Source organism: Mytilus californianus, unplaced genomic scaffold, assembly GCF_021869535.1.
Source record: "Mytilus californianus isolate M0D057914Y unplaced genomic scaffold, xbMytCali1.0.p SCAF_11, whole genome shotgun sequence".
NCBI lineage: Eukaryota > Metazoa > Mollusca > Bivalvia > Mytilida > Mytilidae > Mytilus > Mytilus californianus.
In genome coordinates this window covers 8,551,851-8,565,971 of record NW_026262593.1, presented here as the reverse complement: position 1 = coordinate 8,565,971, position 14,121 = coordinate 8,551,851, and the positions used below count along the sequence as shown (strand labels likewise).

The window sequence follows — 14,121 nt, the reverse complement described above, 5'->3', positions numbered from 1 at the left end:
ATTTACAAATCTTCAAAGAAGAAGGTAATATAAGGCACATATGTTTGGCCCCGTCCGATTTGAGAATCAAAGTAACATAAATCTACAAATTTACCAAATTACAAAATTACATCCTTCAGATGATCATATTAAGATATAATTCTAGCATAGATCAGTGTTTATATTTCTGAATTTTGTCTTGAATATTTGCATTAAGCCTGGGAACTTCTTGAAATTAATGCAGAATCCCTTATTATGAGATCTTGTCAATAATATTCACATATGAGAAACAGCTTTACCAAAACTAATCTTGAAGGTACAGCTGTTAAGTTGATAGTTGGTATCTATTTGTATTTTTGCAAGTATAAGCTTCGATATGGTTTCACCGGATAAAAAAATTTTGTATAATACTTTTACTAAAAGTTTGAGCTACATAGTTACGTGAAATACTATTCATGATTAAATATTGCTTTTCTGGCTTACCCTACTGTTGAGGTTTAGTTTATTATTGAAGGCCGACCAGTGATCAATGGTTGTTAAAGTATGCTTGATCTATGTTCTATTGTGAATCTATGTCTCATAAGCAATTATTTCACATCGCTTTATTTTACAAACATGTCAAGTGAGCGTTACAAATTTATTATAAGTTCTATACATTTGTATAAGGCATACGTGAGTGTAGAAATGCATGTAAAAAATAGCCAAAAGTCGCTCTGAAATATACATTTATTGTCTTTATTTTGTCATATAATTTAAACTTTAAATCTGCATTACTCTTGCTGGCTTTTATTGTATATATATATTCTTACAGCTAACAAAGAAGGGTATGAAAGTATTGTCTTCTTCCTGGATAGCAATTGCAAGACTAGAGACTATAATGGAGGTGCACTGTCCTCTGACTATCGAAAGCAATACCAGACACAAACGTGACGCTTCCATTAATATGGACAAATTTGTCGAGTTGTTTTCCATGAGAATAAGTTACGATATGGAACATTTTGGAGATGAACTAGAGTTATTCATATTTGATTCGAAATGTCAACGTTCAAAAACGCATTCAAACCTACCACAATTCGTACTTAAGGTAATGATTATTTATATTGGAAGGATTATACATGCAGCTATTGATCTAATAAATGAATTAGTATCGAGCATGCCAAACATTTGTGGTGTATAAATTTCTGTTTAAACAAAAGAAGACAACTAGAATGGTTCAAAAATTAAATAACAACTCCAAGGAAAATTCAAAACGGAAAAATGGCAAAATCAAAAGCTCAAACACATCAAACGAATGAAAAAAAACTGTCATATTCATTTCTCCATGTATAAAATGGTAGATTAAACCTGGTTTTATAGCTAGCTGAACCTCTCACTCGTATGACAGTCGCATAGAATTCCATTATATTAACAACAATGTGTGAACAAAACAAACAGACATAATAGGCAATTGCAAAAAGTCAAAAAATGGGGTACAGCAGTCAACATTGTGTTATTATCTTAATCACCATAAAAACAAATAAGTATTTCAACAAAGAAAAACAAAATGGCATATTGACACTCTATTGACAAAGTACATAAGCAAAAATGAAAGACAATACAAAAAATGACCTAAGCACAATAACACAATGGCGGGATTTATAAATACCAAGCCACGTCAAAAGTATGTTAGTAGATAGTGTATCCATTTACAATTATTTTACTGGTAAACTGTTGGTGTTGAATGGTTCTGTAAGAGCTCTTGACCGTATCATGACGACCAGTTGTTATTGATTGAGGGAGGAAACCGCAATACCTGCAGAGAAACACAGATATTTGGCAGGAAAACTGGCAACCCTAACCAATTAGGATCAGAGTTGAACGTTCCTTAATTTGCAGAAACGGCATTCGAACTCCCACGCTTTGTGTTGACAGACCAGTGATAACTGTTGAACTGTAGATGAAGCCACTGAACCACCCCACCCCTCTTTACTACCAGTGTATGAACGGTTGTATACTACGAATGATATGCGATCGTAGCACAAATATATGTTGCACCTCTTTTGTAGAATGCTCTGTTACAACTTCAATTTAATACTATCATTATAGTAAAATGGCTTATTTTAAACAAATATTGATATAACATTGATCAAATGAACATAAGAGGACCAGTACGGCTTGTGGATTTTTTTGTTATCTCAGTATATTTAAGTACACAATGATAACAATCTGTCAACCGAATAGTACGTTTAGGTATAAATTATTTCAGTATGGGAAAAAACGAGGAACAATAATTACAAAATTATGATTTTTCACAATGAGATAACCCGACACATCACAACAAATCATCCCTTTCTCAAATTATATAATGTGGTTATTTGCCATGATTGCTTTGATTCATGACAACTAATTTATATCGTAGTAGATCTGGTACTTTTTTTCCATAAATATGGTGTAGCTTCACGTTTAATTAAACACACAAATTATTTAAATATATAGATATGTATCCTTATCTATGCAGTATCGCCTCCGGAACATATTTAGTATATTGTAGGTCTCTTTCTTTATATAAATTTCTATATATATATATATATATATATTATATATAAATGTGCGTGTGTGTATCAAAGCACATTCTACTTTTTTTTCTAGGAAGAGACTTGTTTTATTGATGGAAAGTGTTATTCAGATGGAGAGCAGAAAGCTGTTGATTTCTGTAGCGTCTGTAATCCACAATATCCATATGTATGGTCAATACCATCTTCGGTAACAGGTACTGTAATGTTTTATCCTATTCCCCCCGTAAATCAGCTTGAAATCAAAATATCTGCTTAAGGCAACAGTCTTGATGTTTTGAACAACAAAAACATTTAAGGAAAACATTCTTTTCAGTGGCGGATCCAGGGGGGGGGGGGGGGGAGTTCCGGGGGTTGGAACCCGCCCTTTTTTTTTTGACGATCAATGCATTTGAATGGGGACATATAGTTGGACCCCCCCCCCCCCCTTTTTGACCTTGTTTGGGAACCCCCCTTTTAAAAATGGCTGGATCCGCCCCTGCTTTTTTTAGATTGAAAACAGTGAATAAATGTATGCTTATTTTAATCCGACGAACTTCTTACTTTCAGCAGTTGAAATCGTTTTCGGAGACAAAAATGTCCCCTTTATCAACCGAAAATCGTCTGCTTATCTTCGTCTTGAATGTAACTGACAAAATCAAAAGATTTCAACAATTTAAAACTCAGAATAATTCAAAGCAAGATGTATTTCTTTTTTAGTTTTATCGCTTCTTTATATTTCTGTTCAGGTTGTGTCAAAGTTGACAAAAGCATGAGTATGGCTTGGGTAGCTGGACCTGTAATTGGAACTTTTCTTGCAATTGCAATGGTTTGTGTTGCCATCCTTGTGTATCAGAAACGAGCAAGGTATGTTATTACCATAAGTCCCCAGCAATACAGGAATCACATGTACAAAACTTGTATTTGCATATCCATGTATATTTAAGTGCTGGGTATATCTTTAGAAACAAATTTGAGCAACCATCAGTCATGTTTTATTTATATGATAAAAAATACGCCCTAAGAAGTTTAAACTTGTCTTTTTTTAATTGACGCCTTTTATCGTATATTTGTTAGAAATCAGACTTATTACATGAAAACATTCTCAAAGATACCAGGGTTATAATTTGGCACGCTAGACGCGTGATTCGGTTACATAAGACTATTTAGTGGTGCTCAAATCAAAACAGTACTGTTGAAAGGTGAAATCAAATAAGAAGTTAAAGAGTATCAAATCCAAAAATTCGGGAAAGTTGTGCCAAGTACGGCTTAAACAATGTATGTCTGGTATAGGAAGACCTTAGTGTTTCGAATAATTCCACGTTTTATTTACATAAAAAGAACAAATCAATCATATTTTGTGTCAACACAGAAGTGCTGAATACTCACGAAATGTCCACCACGAGTGAGATAGACCCAATGTAAAGATAAATGAAAGCGATTAATTTCGGTGTATGTACTCTTTTACATCATAGATCTTATTTAATTTTAGAATTATATTTCAAATGTTTGTGTGAATCATTATATTTTAAAGAATTTCTCTTCTATTTCAGAGCAAGGGTGAAGACGGTTCAATCGGTCAATTAGCTAGACGGGAGACTTCTGGACACAAAATAACCAAGACGTAGTTTTATATCTTTAATTATCATATGACGTTTGCCTTAGTATATTAACAATTGATATTGATTCACATCAACCCTTAATTTGTCGTTTTGTGTATTTATTGATAGCATTAAGGTAGACATGAATAAGCAGTACATCTTATTGGTTATGAAGACAAATCTTGCTTTTTGGCAAAGACCCCTCTGACACTTAGTCTCAGTTAGGGGAGGTGAAATCTGATTTTATGAAAGAAGTTTTAACCGCTTTAACATAAATTAGCTGTTAACAAGTAAGTTATATGTATGCCAAATTTCAAGTCATTGTAAAAAATTGAAAGTCTGTGATATACCAATCTCCAATTCCATAGAATACGTTTCTTTACTTTCCTTATGAATAGATTTGTCGTCAGTAATAGCTGCTAGGGTAAGTTATCTTAATGCTACTCCTCGACTATTTCCTTAAGAGAGATCCAAAATGATGACGTGTACGAGCATGTGAATGTATTGAAATACAAAATAGCTTTCCATATTATAATCTTGTCAGGTTGAAAAATATACGCTTTGACTATAAAAATCTTTTTTTCTTAATTCATTGGCATGATAATTTCATGCATAAATCGTAATAGAATTTAAGGATTTAATATAAATACATTGCATTCTTTAAAATTTACATCTTGTGTTAAAGCGCTAGCTATTAATAAATAAATTTATTGTTGAATTAAATCAAAAACATATAGTTTTTTTCTAATTATAAGTCATTATTGTTTTAATAATACTTATTGCATTAAAAAATTACAATTTGTGCAACAGATGATTATAAAGAATTGCCCTTGTATAAATCTTTCAATGTTTATATATAACTACTGTTTTTAATTTATACTTTATGTTTACATCATAGAGCTGAACTTTTAATTGATGAATAAAAAGGGTGATTTTTAATTTGCATGTGAAAATATATGAAACAAAGGGCAACTGTTAGATAGTTTTTGCCAATGAACGAATATGTAGACAACGGAAAGAAACAATAGTAAGCAGTATCAGTTACCGACAACCAACTCGGTAACAACGATCAATCTACAAAGCAATATTTATTATTAAAATTGTACACAGAAAAGGACCGGACAAAGCTTCAGTCACCCATAACTAGTCCTGAAAAACATATTAACGGGTTATTGTCCGGCTAGAACGTATAGCTTAGGCCGGTAAATGTCTATAATGCGATCCTTGTTAGTTCTTAAACAGTTCTCGATACGTCAAATTGGTCTTTACCATGTCTGCAGTTAGTTTATATTCAGTTAAGATTCTATAAGATTGTGAAGGAGAAACCGTCTCCAAACAGTCCAAGTCCCCGTCACCCCCTCGAGCTGCAAGGATATCAAGGTTCCTGGGTATATACGTACATGTAACCAAATAATGAATCAGTGAGAAAATGGCCTCTTTTTATACCTTACTACATTAGAACGCAATAAACGACATCCTTTTAGAACTGTGAAGAAACGTGTTGCTATCTTGTTCAGAACTTGTTGCTTTGTATTGATCGTTTTTAGACGGAATGAAGACGCACTTAGGACGTAATGAGGTCGAGTTGTGTCTGTGTGTGAACGGGATGCAAATGCTACAAATGGACTTGGTCTGTGTGTACACGTACATCCAATTTACACCCAACCACAGTACGTCAAAGCACATGTTTAGTACGTTCCGTGTACGGCAATTCCTATCTTACTACGTCTATCCCGTTTTAAGTACGTTGCCACCATGTCTTATTGCAGGACGGGATGGTCATCAGAAAATTCCCGATCAAACCCGTCCATGAAATTCGTAATGTACAGACCGTAAACAGTTGCTACTATGTCCACTCCGTTTGCACATAGTTTAAGCCCGTTCGGCTACATTTTTTTCAGAACGCAGTGCGAACATATACGTAGTGAGAACGAGTTTGCTGTGACGGGATAATTATCTTGTTTATTCAATTTGAAAACTAGCTAGTCATAAGGAATTATGGCGTTCTTAATTGATTATGAGATCTGTATATATAAATGTATGCTTTCTGTACTGTAAATTTCATTATTGCATGTAAAAAACTTAATTGTAAATACAAATGTTTAACAAGTTTAATGGCTTCTTTGTGTATATATATATATATAATATATATAAACAAGTCTAAATTGAAAACAACGTTCAAACCTATGATTGCGTTGGATAAAAACCGCAATTTTTATACGTGTGCATGCAAAACAAATTTCTTGGTAGAGGGGTCTTAATACAGCACAAAAAAACATTTTCCAAAAGACCAAAAAAGTGAAAAAGTATATTTTAACAAAACGCATTTGACTAGCAGGCCGAACAACGGATGTTCTTAAATCCTGCTGACTGCCATTGGCGATTGCCAAATAAACGGATCTGAACTATTAATTTAATACCAAACAGAAAACAATAAACTTGCGGAAAAGATGATATACCGCAAACAAAAGGTGCAAAAATTAGTACACCATATCCGGATGTCGACAATTAATGTCTCTTCAGTGATGTTAGGAATCGAAACGGTATTAGGAAGGCAATATAATTTATCTCAATTAAGGATAGACTCTTGAATTTTGAGGAGTCGAAATAGGATGAACGAATCATATAAACCGCAAGGCAAATATAATACAAGCCTAAACGAAAAAATATAAACAAGTCTAAATTGAAAACAACGTTCAAACTTATGATTGCGTTGGATAAAAACCCGATTTTTATACGTATGCATGCAAAACACATTTCTTGGTAGAGGGGTCTTAATACAGCACAAACAACATTTTCCAAAAGACCAAACAAGAGGCTCTCAAGAGCCTGAATCGCTCACCTGTATTTCAGAGGAGAAGATTTTTAAATGTTAGCAAACTTCATGAACAAATTGTGTAAAATTGTCTTTAAAGGGCAATAACTCCTTAAGGGGTCAATTGACAATTTTGGTCATATTAACTTTTTTGTAGATCTTACATTTCTGAACATTATTGCTGCTTACAGTTTATATATATCTATAATAATATTCAAAATAATAACAAAAAACTGCAAAATTTTGTTAAAACTACCAATTCGGTGGCAGCAACCCAACAATGGGTTGTTCTATTCGTCTGATAATTTCAAGGCCGATAGATCTTGACCAATTAAACAATTTCACCCCATGTCACATTTGCTCTTAAAGATTTAGTTTTTGAGATATAAGCCAAAAACTGCATTTGACCCTTATGTTCTATTTTTAGCCATGGCGGCCATGTTTGTCGATGGATACAATTTATAAACAAGATACCATAAGGAACATTTAGTTAAAGTTTGAAGGTAATTGGCCCAGTAGTTTCAGAGGAGAAGATTTTTAAATGTTAGCAAACTTGATGAACAAATTGTGTAAAATTGTCTTTAAAGGGCAATAACTCCTTAAGGGGTCAATTGACAATAATGGTCATATTAACTTTTTTGTAGATCTTACTTTGCCTGAACATTATTGCTGCTTACAGTTTATATATATCTATAATAATATTCAAAATAATAACAAAAAACTGCAAAATTTTGTGAAAACTACCAATTTGGTGGCAGCAACCCAACAATGGGTTGTTCGATTCGTCTGAAAATTTCAGGGCCAATAGATCTTGACCACTTAAACAATTTTACCCTATGTCAAAATTGCTCAAAAAGCTTTAGTTTTTGAGATATAAGCCAAAAACTGCATTTGACCCTTATGTTCCATTTTTAGCCATGGCGGCCATGTTTGTCGATGGATCAAAACTTCGGATACAATTTATAAACTAGATACCCTAAGGAACATTTAGTTAAAGTTTGAAGGTATTTGGCCCAGTAGTTTCAGAGGAGAAGATTTTTTAAATAGTTTACGACGACGGACGACGACGACGGACGACGACGACAGACGACGACGACAGACGACGGACGACGACGGACGCCAAGTGATGGCATAAGCTCACATGGGGCCCTTCGGGCCCCGGTGAGCTAAAAAGTGAAAAGGTATATTTTAACAAAACGCATTTGACTAGCAGGTCGAACAACGTATGTTTTTAAACCCTGCTGACTGTCATTGGCGATTGCCAAATAAACGGATCTTAACTATTAATTCAATACCAAACAGAAAACAATAAACTTGCGGAAAAGATGGTATACCGCAAACAAAAGGTGCAAAAATTAGTACACCATATCCGGATGTCGACAATTAATGTCTCTTCAGTGATGTTAGGAATCGAAACGGTATTTGGAAGGCCATATAATTTATCTCAATTTAAGATAGACTCTTGAATTTTGAAGAGTCGAAATAGGATGAACGGATCATATAAACCCGAAGGCAAATATAATACAATCCCAAACGAAAAAAAAAATAAACAAGTCTAAATTGAAAACAACGTTCAAACCTATGATTGCGTTGGATAAAAACCGCAATTTTTATACGTGTGCATGCAAAACAAATTTCTTGGTAGAGGGGTCTAAATACAGCACAAACAACATTTTCCAAAAGACCAAAAAAGTGAAAAAGTATATTTTAACAACACACATTTGACTAGCAGGTCGAACAACGGATGTTCTTAAACCCTGCTGACTGCTATATATATATATTTCGTCAGATAATTAACCCCTCAATGTAAATTCTGCAAATTTGCGTTAGCAAATTTGTGATCTTCACCCCAACGAGATTTGAACCTACGCTTATTTGACATCGTTGTAACAACGTTTACAACTCCTGTACTGTGTCCATCGATCACAACGGAGACATGGCTACGGAACAAACCAGTTTAAACTACTGGGATGGATTGGTAGTAGTTTAGCAATCTTACCATCTTGTGGAAAATAATAAATATTAACATCTCGACAGAAAATATCTTTGAACAAAATAATTCAAATCAAGTGTAAGACCCAAAATGACTAGAACATAATTCTGTTCAAACTAAACTTGCCCTCCAAACCAAACTCATATGGTCGCGTCCTACAGTGAAAATACTACACAAATTAGACAAACATTTATACTCTTTTTTTGATTTCAAAAAGGTTCACATCGAACACGGTTCATGGTATTACATCATAGATAATCGTATAAGACGCACCGATTTTCTGGAATGAATTTTATGACGTGGAATTTTTCTGAACCGCAAAGGGAAACCTTGTTGTGCCTTGCATTGGTATGCAACACTAATTCGAATAGTGAGTTGCACCTAATCCATACATTTAAGTTTGAAGTCTGGATGGAATCACACTCAGGTGATACACGATTAATAGTATAAAACCATCAACCACGCCGATTATTGGTATAGTTATCCTAAATATGATGCAAGTTTTGCTGTAAAATCAAATCTTTTTTTTACAGTGTACGTCTATCACGGAGGTGACAATAATTTTGAGTAGCGAGTTACACAAAACCAACACTATGAAGTGTGAAGGTAGTGTAAAATCACACCTAGGTGATACATAACACGATGTATAGTTTAAGGCACTCATTTACATCGATTTTCTAGAACAGTAGTCGTAAATATGAAGTAGCTTTTGGTGTAACATTTCAAGGTTTTTTACAGCGTATAGCTTACATTGGGGTTTCACTAATTCGAGAGACGAGTTGCAAAAAACAAGCACTTTTAAGAGTTGAGTTAGGGTGGATCAAACCTAGGTGATTCATAACACTTTAAACATACCGATTTTCTGGAATAGTTGTTCTAAATTTGGTGAAACATTTCATTCTTTTTCAACAGTAGCTAAAATAAAGACATTCAAATAACGAAAAGTGAAACAATTTAAAAGAGAAATTTTAAGGCCTTTTCTAAACTACAACAATAAAGGAAAAAACTTATTGTAGACAACTGTGTCACCGTAAGTCAACCATTATAATACTGACTCCTAGTTTTAGTCTGGTACATAAATAAGGAGGTGTGGGTACGCATACTTATAAATGCTAAACCCTCCCCAGACCCCGGGTGAAATAATAGATATTAATACAAAAGTGTAAAGAAAAGTTGTAAAGGGCTTGAATCATCTGATCGGTATTTTAACAAAATAAAAATAACATAAAGAAAAAGAAAACCACACAAACTACCAATTTAAGAGTACTCGCAGTTAAACGCCCAATTTCAACAATGATACAAAAAAACAGTTTCCACCAGACCAAAACGTCAATTAGTACACCCCTAACGGATTTCATGTAAAAACGTCATAAGCAGCCCGAAAAAATGCATGAACTTGAGCAATGCCAAAAAAAAAAAGTATTGAGAACATCACCGTGAAAATTAAGATGTGATATCAATTTGCTTTTAGATTTGTATATGTACAGCTTAGTTTCCAAACCAAGTAGTTGTACACAATGTATATATGACTAATTTATCAAACGTTTTAGGTATTGTGTTTTAATGAGATCCTTGACTATATGTATAATTTATCAGTCATATATCATTTCATTCGACGGAACCTTAAACGTCACTACGACTATGCGGTATGGGTTTTGCTCATTGTTGTAGGCCGTGCGGTGACTTCTTGTAAACTTCTGAGTCATTTGGTCTCTGGTGGAGAGTTGTCTCATTGGCAATCATAACACACATATGCGAATATAAAAATAAGAAGATGTGGTGTGATTGCAAATGAGACAACTCTCCACAAGAGACCAAATAACACAGAAATTAATAAATGTAGGTCGCAGAGTTAGCTATAATAGGCCCCGAAATGACAAATGTAAAATAATTCAAACGAGAAAACTAACGGCCTAATTTATATACAAAATAATGAACAAAAAACAAATATGTTACACAGCAACAAACGACAACCACTGAATTACAAGCTCCTAACTTTGGACAGGCACATACAGAATGTGGCGGGGTTCTACTCGTTTGAAGGCGCCAACCCTCCCCTAACCTGGGACAGTGGTGTAACAGTACAATATAAGAACAAACTAAAATCAGTTGAAAAAGGCTTAACTCATCAGATGGAAGTCCATTTAATGCTATTCTTGGAAATAATATCAATGATCATTAGATGAAGGGGAAAACGGGGGGAAAATGGAAGATATCAATAACATGACGCATGTACGCCAAGAATAACTAGATGAAAAATTAGGACACATCCCCGATACACAGTTATTTTTAATAATCGTTGTAGCTGTACATGTTGTCGGCCACATAACAGGTAATTCATTTTACATTACTTAAAATTCAAAATATTTATTTTGTAAAATTGTATTTAAATTTATTTATGTATTTATCGAGGTTCATCAATTAACAGAGAGTTATTTACATTGGCATGCAAACATGCAGAATGTAGAACACAATTTGTTTCGCATGTGTAACTGTATAAATAGTCATACCTGTATGGGTAAATCACATTCAACGTGTACTTCAAGTATTACTGTCACACATGGGTTAGGATAATTTCTGTATATTTGTTTTAATTTTGAATGATACACCCGTATTAGAGAAGACAGGTTTAGAATACCTTATTTTAGAAAAAAACTTGTAGAATATTCTGAATAGAGTTGAAATAGGAAATAGAACCAAAGTACATTTATTTCATTTATTGATATTTCTCTTTTTAATGCATGAAATGGGCTATACGTCTTAAATTCTCAATCGACTTGAATTGAAAATTGCAATTGCGACTGAACAATTATACCTCTTCCTATAACCCCTTACCCTCCCGGAGCTCCTGATATCACCCCGGATATTGGTGGGGTTCGTGTTTCTCAATCTATAGTTTTTTATATTGTGTTTTGTGTACAGTTGTTTGTCTTTTGGTGTTTTGTTTTTAACTATGGCGTCGTCTGTTTATTTTGGACTGATGAGTTTTAATTTCCCTTTGGTATCTTTCCCCTTTCTTCACCAAAACATGCATGTAAAAGTGTGGCCTTTTACTTCTAACAAATCCAAAGCCAGAAGAAAGCCTGAAATTATTGTCTATAACTGGAGTAAATGGTTTATTTTTCACTTCTTATCCAAGCTCTGGATTGCATTGAACCATGCAGTGCCCTCAATCGTAACAAAAGAAAATTTTAGTGTTGAATTAAGGATTAATGAATTGATTGGGACCTTAACAAATAAGGTTTTCTTGACGATGTTTTTTTTTATTTTATCATCTCAATGACGTGGTTCCTTCGATAGAAACGTTTTTTTTTCATAATTTATATGTACATATACACCTATAAGCTAATTATTGTTTTTGTTTTGAAGAAAACTATTCAATGAAGACCTCAGACTGATTGCAATAAATTGCACTGTGTTTTATTTGGGACTATTATACTAAGTTAGTATAATAGTCCCAGGTTTTAAGAAACAATAAAATTGTTTGGATTTTAATTTAAATACAGACTAAAAGTTTCTTAATTTACCTAAATATTAGCCATAAAACAGAACTTGCAAAGGGAATGACAAGTTTTGGTACATCTGAATGATGAATTTTGCAGAAAAGGATTTCAATATATCAAGCTATGTAATCACAAGATTCAACAGTCAAAATAGTTCATTGTCAACTGTTGTAAACCTAGGTCAAGTATAAATTACAAGGCAAAAATTCAATTGTTTACTTCATTGCAAAGAATAATCAGTCAAAATTCTAATCAAATAATTAAGATTGCTGCTTATTTTCTGAACCGCCTCGGTGGTTTTGTTGTAACAGTCTTGCCTCGCCTGAATGCTTTGGTCTTGGTTCGAAAGACTTTAAAATTGACATTTGCTGCTTCTGCACTAAGTAATCAGCAACTTAGAATTAGAGCAAAGGCTGTTCCGCTCGGGGTTTGTTATACTTTGGGAACTAGTGTGTCGGTCTAGTACAAAGAAGGGTTCATATTCATATCACATTAACATGTTCTCGTCCTGGTTATGCATTAAATGAGAAACTGGACGTTAAACAGCCATTCATTCTCATCCTTATTTTCTGTATTTTAAAGTATTAATAATTACATTAGATGTATGTTTCACTATTATACTTATTTTGATTGGCTAACAGCAATCTCGCGTCATTCTTCATTTCAAAATGAATTTCATGAATTGTAACATACACGATGACACACGTTTCCACAATAAAGTGCACAGGTAAATAAAAGAAAAAAATGATAGTAATCGTGTTTGCATGATCATACAAAATGTACTTCGGTCAACGCTTTTACACCCCAATGAATTTACAAAAAGAAGCATTCAATTCTTAAATGCAGAAAAACACTACCTTGTGTTAAAATCATATGACACGAGTTTCTTGTAATTTTAATGTTATCGAAATTATTGAAGCAATGCATGCATATATATATACCAAACTAAGTTCTGTATGCACGTTCTTTATATTTATCACGAATCGATAACGTATCATCGAAAACAAATATTTCATTCATGCAGTGATTTATGGCGTACGGAAAGGGTCAAAAGTAAAAAGAGGTGCATAAGCTATAAAATATAGCTTATGCTGCTTTGTAGCATAAGCTATATTTGACGTCCCAAAAGGGTCAATATATATTTGTCTGGTTATGCTGCATTTTTATCGCATATGCTATATCACAAACATTGACTATGCTATATTTTTAAATTGTAGCATATGCTGTACTATTTCAAACACATCATTAAAGGGTCAAAACTCGAAAGTAGCATAGGCTGTATAATTTATTTTGATTAGACTGTATATCTTACTGTTGGAAGGCGTGTTTAACGAATCTAGTCAATTATCATCACTAAAGTCTCCGCCCTTTTTTATCAGTACTTATAGAAATGAAATGTATAATGCGATAATTTGAAAAAAAAAAAAAAAAAATTTTAATGATCAAGTCCGAGTTTATTGAAAAACAAATCATTTTTTAATATTATTACATTTTATATATTCATATGTTTTGCCTGGTATATTAGTGGATTTTATCACACTGGCACCGGGTAATTTTAAAACAAGTGGAATGGAAACGCGGCATACATGAACAATAATTTTCTTATATCATCTCTGTCTCGGGTGATGTATTAATTATGTACCCAGCAGAGCCTTTTCGCTAACAAATATTCACATGTACTTCCCTGCCGTGGCAATTA

The 14,121-nt window shown here is 33.4% G+C and overlaps 1 protein-coding gene across 1 annotated transcript in view; it reads left to right on the top strand.

Annotated features, from left to right (window-relative positions):
* Positions 1-11,174: 11,174 nt before the first annotated feature.
* Positions 11,175-14,121, top strand: part of LOC127719496 (methyltransferase-like protein 27) — a 34,663-nt gene continuing 31,716 nt past the window's right edge. Inside the window, exon 1 of the mRNA XM_052225642.1 lies at positions 11,175-11,251. The gene's annotated coding sequence lies outside the window, so the exon portion shown is untranslated. The remainder of the gene's footprint in view (positions 11,252-14,121) is intronic.